The following is an 8,971-nucleotide window of genomic DNA, read 5'->3' as shown; positions in this document are numbered from 1 at the left end:
AAGGATAAGAGGTAAGCCATTTATGACTGAGATGAGGAGGGATTTCTACAGCCAAAGAGTGGGGAACCTGTGGAATTCTCCACCACAGAAAGCAGTTGAGGCCAGATCATTAAATATATTCGAGAGAATTAGATACAGTTCTTGGGGCTAAAGGAATCAAGGGATACGGGGAGAAAGCCCATGATCGTATTAAATGGCGGTGCAGGCTGGAAGGGCCGAATGGCTTACTCCAGCTCCTATTTTTATGTTTCTATGTATATTGTGACGTGTATTCTATTCATTGCTTGCAGTAGATCCATTGAAATTCATGTGAAATGTTCATTCACATAAAATTACCTCTGCAACATTTCTGCTGCTATGAACGTAAATCACATTGGATGCATAATCCATTCGGCATCCAAGATTCAACCTCATTTTGGAGGCAACATTCCCATCAGCGTTGAACCGAGAGGAAAGCCTATCAGGAAATTAAATTACACTGAGACTTCAATCTCTAGGTATCGTAGAAATTTGCAGACATAGGACTGCCACTTCTGTCCATGTGCCAGCAGCACTGCTGTTTTCACACCAGAACTAATCTGAGACAGTTCTCTTGCCTTTTACCCATTCCTTAACATTTACCATCTTCAAATATTTATTGAACTCCCTCTTAATTGATGTGATTGAATAGACTTCAAAAGGCACTTATGGTAATTTGTTTCACATTCTAATATGGTAACATTCAAAATGCATTCTATCTCAGTGATTCTGGCTGGGGATGGTAGGGTAGTGGTACTGGCACTATCAGTGCACTCAGTCAACAAGGTTTGCTTTTGGGAGACAAGTTCAAATCTCACCATGGCAGCTGTAGGGTTAATTGATACATTTGGAAGAAATGCTCATCTCTATTCATAATGATGATAAAGTACTGGACTTTTCAGGGAATAAAGCCCATCTGGTCCGTCATTTGATCCAATAATGTCCTTGAAAGGAAAGAAAATCTGACCGACGTGTGATTCCAGATTCACAGCAACGTGGTTATCTCTTAACTCGACTCTAAAATGACCTAACCAGCCACATTATTGAATGAAATGACCAAAGAAAAGTTAAGTAAGAACTGGACAGAACACCTGGACAGTGAAAATAATGAAGACACAAACTGCACACTGCAAAGTCCTGCTCGGTCGGATCTGGGGAATTGTGTTAAAATTAGGGCAGCTGTCCCACAGACTAGCCAAGCAACAGTCTGTCATAGTCATACTCACTGAATCATACCTTACAGCCAATGTTGCAGACTCCTCTGTCACCATTCCACAGAATGCCTTGCTCCACAAAAGGAGGGTCATGGCATCAGGTCAAACACGGGCAGAGATTATTCAGTACGTATGGAACACTACTTAGAAGGTACACAGAGATTATGAAAGGGCGTGTACTTAGGGTGGGGAACTTCAATGTCCATCACCAGGAGTGGCTCGGGAGCACCACTACAGGTCAAGATGACCGACTTTTGAAGAATCTATCAAGCAGACTATGCCTGAAGAAGGTGGACGTGAAACAACACGATGGAAAAATCTACCTGACCCTGTCTTCACCAAGTATTGGTATGAGTGACCAATGCTCAGTCCTTGTGAAGAAAAAGTCCTGTCTCACTGGGGACACATTCTATCGTGTTGTGTGGTACTTCCACAATTCTCAGTGGGACAGAGTCAGAGCAGACCTGGGAATATAGTGAATGTAACTCCTTCATTCAAAAAGCGAGGGAGACAGAAAGCAGGAAACTACAGGCCAGTTAACTCAACATCGTTCATAGGGAACATGTTAGAATCTTTTTTCATTCATTCATGCGATAAGGCATCGTTGGCCAGATCCACATTTATTGCCCATCCCTAATTGCCCTTGCGAAGGTGATGGTGAGCTGCCTTTTTGAACTGCTATAGTCCTTGAGGTGTAGGTACACCAACACAGCTGTTAGGAAGGGAGTTCCAGGATTTTGATCCAGTGGCAGTGAAGGAACAGTGATATAGTACCAAGTCAGGATGGTGTGTGGCTTTGAGGGGAACTTTCAGATGGTGGCATTCCCATGTATCTGCTGGCCTTGTCCTTCTGAGTGGTAGAGGTCGCTGGTTTGGAAGGTGCTCTCTAAGGAGCCTTGTTGCATTGCTGCAGTGCATTTGTAGATGGTACACACTGCTGCCACTGTGCGTTGGTGGTGGAGGCAGTGAATGTTTGTGGATGGGGTGCCAATCAAGTGGTCTGCTTTGTCCTGAATGGTGTTGAGTTTCTTGAGTGTTGTTGGAGCTCCACCCATCAAGTCAAGTGAAGAGCATTCTATCACACTCTTGACTTGTGTCTTGTAGATGGTGGACAGGCTTTGGGGATTCTGGAGATGATTTACTCGCCACAGAATTCCTAGCCTTTGACGTAGATGTTAATAATGGGGGATTCAGTTATCGTAATGCCATTGAATGTCAAGGGGAGATGGTTAGATTCTCTCCTGTTTGAGGTAGTCATTGCCTGGCACTTATATGGTGTGAATGTTACTTTCCCCATATCAGCCCAAGCCTGGATATTGTCGAGGTCTTGCTGCATTTCTACACTGACTGCTTCAGTATCTGAGGAGTCACAAATGGTGCTAAACATTCTGCAATCATCAGCGAACATACCCACTTCTGTCCTTGTGATGGTGGGAAAGTCATTGATGAAGCAGATGAAGATGGTTGCGCCATGGACACTATCCTGGGGAACACCTGCAGGGATGTCCTGGACTTCAGATGATTGCTGTCCAACAAATACAACCATCATCCGTTGTGCTAGCTCTGACTCCAACCAGAGGAGAGTTTTCCCGTTGATTCCCATTAACTCCCGTTTTGCTAGGGCTCCTTGATGCCATACTCGGTCAAATTCTGCCTTGATGTCAAGGGCAGTCACTCTCACCTCACCTCTTGATTTTCACTTTATTGTCCATGTTTGTACTAAGGCTGTGGTGAGGCCAGGAGCTGAATGGCCCTGACGGAGCCCAAACTGAGAATTACTGAGCAGGTTACAGCCAAGCATGTGTCGCTTGTTAGCGCTGTCGATGACACCTTCCATCACTTTAATGATGATCGTGAGTAGACTGATGGTACAGTAAATGGCCAGCTTGGATTTGTCCTGTTTTCTGTGTACAGGACATACAGGGGCAATTTTCCACATTGGCAGATAGATGCCAGTGCTGTAGCTGTACTGGAACATCTTGGCTGGGGGCGTGGCAAGTTCTGGAGCACAAGTTTTCAGTACTATTACCAGAATGTTGTCAGATCCCATAGCTTTTGCAGCATCTGTGCCTTCAGTCGTTTCTTAATATCACGTGGAGTGAATTGAATTGGTTGCAAACTTGCATCTGCGATGCTGGGGACTTCATAAGGAGGCCGAGATGGATCATCAACTCGCCACTTCTGGCTGAAGATTGTTGAAAATGCTTCAGCCTTATCTTTCGCACTGATAATGATGGGGGAGCCCAGCACGAGGATGGGGATATATGTGGAACCGCCTCCTCCAGTTAGTTGTTCAATTGTCCACCACGATTCACGACTGGATGTGGCATAAGTATAGAGATTAGATCTGATCCGTTGGTTTTGGGATAACTTAGCTCTGTCTATCACATGCTGCTTACGCTGTTTGGCATACAAGTAGTCCTGGGTTGTAGCTTCACCAGGTTGACACCTCATTTTGAGGTATGCATGGTGCTGCTCCTGGCATGCCATCCTGCAGTCGTCATTGAACCAGTGTTGATCCCTGGCTTGATGATAATGGTAGAGTGGGGGATATGCCGGGCCATGAGGTTTCAGATTGTGGTTGAGTATAATTCTGCTGCTGCTGATCGCCCACAGTGCCTCATAGATGCCCAATTTTGCATTGCTTGATCTATTTGAAATCTATCCCATTTAGCACATTGGTAGTGCCACAAAACACAATGGAGGGTATCCACTCTGTGAAGACAGGACTCTGTGGTGGTCTCTCCCACCAATACTGTCATGGACAGGTGCATCTGCAACAGGCAGATTGGTGAGGACGATGTCAAGTTTGTTTTTACCTCTTTATGGTTCCCTCTCCACCTGTCACAATCCCAGTCTAGCAGTCATGTCCTTTAGGACTCGGCCAGCAATGGCGCGCAATGGCGCGTCCAAGCCATTCTTGTTGATGGAGATTGAAGTCCCCCACCCAGATTACATTGTGCACTTAGCAGAGGTGGTTTAAAATAGCAATAAGCTGTATTGGGTTTATTCGGAATTTGTTGTTTTTTCCCTGTTTTTTTTATTGCAGACGGACTCCCAGCATACTCTGACATTCCAGCACTGGTATCCAGTCATCAAACAAGGAATGGATCATCTGATTCAGCAACATGCTTCAGTTATCCATCCAAGGTATAGATCACTTGGAACAGATTTACAGTACAGCCGCCACTGAAGAAGATGACTTAGAAAACCTTAAAGACGCTTTGTTGACTAATTTTCGTCTTCTAGAAGTAAATGATGCCAAATTGTTCGCTAACAGAGCAATATACTTATACTTATAAGTGGACTTATCTAATCTTCTTGTATTTTTACAACAAGCGATTTTTACTTATTGAGAAATTGCAACAGTCTTGATTAATCTCCCACAAATGCATTCAGTAAACCTGTATCTGTGTCAAGGTTGCAGTAGATACATAAAGCTGTTTAAAGCTTGTTTTCACAAATCAGTTGGTCTGAAGTCAAGATTGCAAGGATTTTGGATCCTTCGATTTTCCCAAAGGGCCATATTTTAAGATGTGGAGAGGAAAAGGAAACGGAACCTGTTTCGCATCATGCTCTCCCAGCCTGTGTCTTCGGGCACTGTCTGTTACGCTAAATGAACAGATTTCAATGCCTTATCCAGAAAGGCGATATGTGTGTCCAATGGCAACTGACCTTCAGCTTCATTTTTTTCTATCATAGGCTAGGTTTTGATTTTAGCTTGGAAGATGTGAGCTTACGAGTTTTCTTTGTGATAGTGAGCGGGAGACTAAAGATACAAGTCAAATAGAAATAATAAGACAGTAAAAGTGAGATGTTAATGTAATGCGTACTTACAAAACTTGACCTTAGCTGTCAGAGGTCACCACTGACGTTACAGAGCGTTCTACCAGTGCTAGAATAAAGGTGTAGAGTAACGAACCAAACAGGATTGCACAAGGCTATACAGTAGCACGTCGTCAGACCAAATCCATTGCCTTCAGCCTCTACCACAAATTGTCAATTCCTTGTCACTGACTCAGTTTCCCCCATATCAACCCTTGGGGTGACTTTTCACTTTTACTGCGCGTTTCCTGTTTTCACCCCTTTAGCTCATGTTGTATTGGACCGTTTGTGTTCTTGGCATTCTGTTCAACGCTGAACTGAGCTGGAAACCCCATGCACTTTCCATTGCCTGGACTACTTGCTGCCAATTCCACATAACTGCCCCACATTGTCCATAATTCAGCCACTCCACTGCTGACCGATTAGACATGTATTTGCTACCTTCAGTCTTGCCCATACTAGCTCTTTCCTTACTGTTTCATCATGTTCAAAAATTCTTCTACTCATATCCAGTCTCACATTAAGTTCACACATCACCCCCATCCTCGCTGATTTACACAACCTGATCATCCACAATGCATTGCATTGCAAGTCCTTGCCCTCATTTATAAATTCCTTGATGACGTCACTCCACCCTATTTCCACAGCCTCCCTTAGCCTTCTATTATCTCATTAATATCTTGTTTGTTTGACTGTGGTCTCTCGTGCTTCCTCTCCGCCACCCTCAGTGACAGGGCCTTCAACTGCCATTCCAATACTTTGAACGAAATAACTCTGCTGCTCCATCTTGAAAAAACCTTTTTAAAACTCATCTCTTCAACAAAGCTTTCAGTTAACCCTTAGCTGATTACCCTTCTTAGCTTCTGATCTGCTTCTTTATGAATATTTGTGAAGAACCTTCGCAGTTTTTATGGTGATAGACAAATGCAATTTGCTGTTAACCCTGTTAGGGTTCAAAAGGGTGAACCTATGATCAGGAATTGGAAGTTGAGCACTTTAATGCATGCTACCTTAGTTGCACAAATGGTTCCTAACTGTCCAGACTGATGATGCAAATTGATTGTGAACTTTGATGTCTTGTTTCCTTAGCCATGTACAATCCTTAGTACAATCGAACTGTGCACTTCTAAACTAGACAGGCTTGCATGTTTTTTGTTGAGGCGCTAAACATTTTGCTTTAGTACTTTCTGAAAATATTTCATGCAGGGAAATGTTTAACACTTTTACTTTGCTACCATGATTTAATGTGATCAAATGTCCTTCACATCAATCTAGGATTTTATAAATGAAATTCATGATTAATTGAGGCGATTGATTGATAATTCAAATGAGTTTTATTAATTCTTCTTCTGAACTATTTTGTTATGGGGACACTTAATAGATGGAGATAGTTGCACTTGGATACCACCCAGTGGCTGATATCTGAATGAAACTGCTGAAGACCAGCTGTTATGGGGCGATGAAATAGACCATCAGCCACAACAAAAAATCAATTCTACTGGTAGCATTTACTTATATAAAATGTTCATTATAGCACATCACTGAAAGTGAGATATTCATTCCACTGGTTGTTAATTATAACAAGATCAAAAGATGTTGTTTTATATAATGGAGTTGTAAACTCTTAAAAACTAATTTCTTGAAGAAATTCAATTTTAAACCCAAGAATATCAGTTGTTACTGTTTCAGATTCTGTTGCACTATTTTCACATTCAATGGCATGAGCAAAGCTTCCATAAGTGAACTTTCTTTTTGCTTTCCTGAAGAGTGCATGAATCCATGGATTTACAATTATCTCAATTCCATTGCAGTTATGTAATCTTTTCCCACGTACCCAACCCACACAGCCCACAGATTTGACAGCTTAAAACAAAATTATCAAATGCTGTGTCGTAGATTTTCAACTTGCTGTCTGGGTGTGAAACTGATGCTGTGGACCTGCTCCCCATTATGGAAACTGTCTTGAATTTCATTCTGGATATAAAGATCGGATTGTTTCTATAACAATGGCAGATCTGCAACACCAGTTTTCTATCTAAGTGGCAATTTGAAAGCCTATCCCTGTGGGTTAATCCAATATGAGAGTATAGCACAACTGTAATTTATAAATCACAGTGCATCAGAAGCTTTCTGCAGTAGTTCAAATCCTGAGAATTGGCTGAGTGAATGCTAACAGTTGAGTGTTCTTGCATTGCTTGATGGTAGAATGTTAGATGGTGTCATATCTCTTGGGTTGGGAACTTCATATGAACTATGTGGTTACATGCACACAAGAGGTCTTTTGTCTGAACAGCCTTCAGAATTTAGCAAGGACTAAACTGCAAACTGGTTCTGCTTTTATCTGCTTAATTTATTTGAAGGAGAAAAGCAGATACCTTTTTGAAGACGTCAACATACAAAATAAAATGGAATAACAGTTCATGTCTTTAGGATGTGAACAACACATGACCTCCCTTTTGCATTAAACATGTTAACCAAATTCAGTGAAATAGCTTCCCAAGAACAGATGCATGCTTTGAGGTAAAGAGAACAGTCACCTAAATATAACCAATATTTGGAAGGATATGTACCACAATAGCAACAATTTGCATTTATATAGTGCCTTTAATGTAGGAAAAAGCCCCAAGGCACATCACAGGACTGTTCCAAAACGAAATTTGACACCGAGTCACATAAGGAGATATTAGGACAGATACACAAATTTCACAATATGTGACACAAGTCTGTTTCCTGTCTGTCAACCAATTCTCAATCCATGCCAGTATATTACCACCAATCCCATGTGCTTTAATTTTGCACACGAACCACTTATGTGGGATCTTATCAAAAGCCTTCTGAAAATCCAAATGCACTGCATCCACTTGCTCTCCCTTATCTATTCTGGTAGTTACATCCTCAAAAAACTCCAGTACATTTGTTAAGCATGATTTCCCTTTCGTAAACCCATGCTGACTTTGTCCAATCCCATTTATGTTTTCCAGGTGTTCTGCTATCGCATCCTTCAGAAGGGAAAGGAAGTGGAGTAGCATTGTTAGTAAAAGAGGAAATCAATACAATAGTAAGGAAGGATATTAGCTTAGAGAATTCTGATGTGGAATCTGTATGGGTGGAGCTAAGAAACACCAAGAGGCAGGAAACGTTGGTGGAGGTTGTATATAGACCCCCAGACAGCAGTGGTGATTTAGAGGATGGCATTAAACAGGAACATAGATACGCATGCAATAAAGGTAGAGCTGTAATTAGGGGTGGCGTTAATCTACATATAGATTGTACAAATAAAAGTAGAAATAATACTGCAAATGAGGAATTCTTGGAGTGCGCACAAGATGTTATTTTGGACCAATACGTTGAGGAACTAACTGGAAAACAGGCCTAGACTGGGTATTGTGTCATGAGAAAGTATTAGTTAACAATCTTGTTGTGCGGGGTCCCTTGGGGAAGAGCGACCATAACATGATAGAATTCTTCATCAAGATGGAGAGCGAGAGAGTTGATTCCGAGACGAGGATCCTGAACTTAAATAAAGGAAACTATGAAGGTATAAGGTGCGAGTTGGCTATGATAGATTGGGGAACGCTATTTAAAGGGTTGACAGTGGATATGCAATTTAAAGAGTGCATGGATGAATTACAACAATGGTTCATTCCTGTCTGCGCAAAAATAAAACAGGAAGTGTGGCTCAACCTTGGCTTACAAAAGCAATTAGGGTTAGTATTTGATCCAAGTAGGAGAAATGAAAAATGGCCAGAACAAGCAGCAAACATAGGACTGGGAGCAGTTTAGAATTCAGCAAAGGACGACAAAGGGATTGATGAAGAAGGGGAAAATAGAGTATGAGTGTATGCTTGCAGAGAAAAAAGAGATGAACTCAAGAGATGAGGTGAGAGTGACTGCCCTTGGCATCAAGGTAGCAT

The sequence above is a fragment of the Heterodontus francisci genome, chromosome 11, assembly GCF_036365525.1.
Source record: "Heterodontus francisci isolate sHetFra1 chromosome 11, sHetFra1.hap1, whole genome shotgun sequence".
In the NCBI taxonomy this organism is placed as follows: domain Eukaryota; kingdom Metazoa; phylum Chordata; class Chondrichthyes; order Heterodontiformes; family Heterodontidae; genus Heterodontus; species Heterodontus francisci.
Note: the sequence above shows the minus strand (reverse complement) of the source record.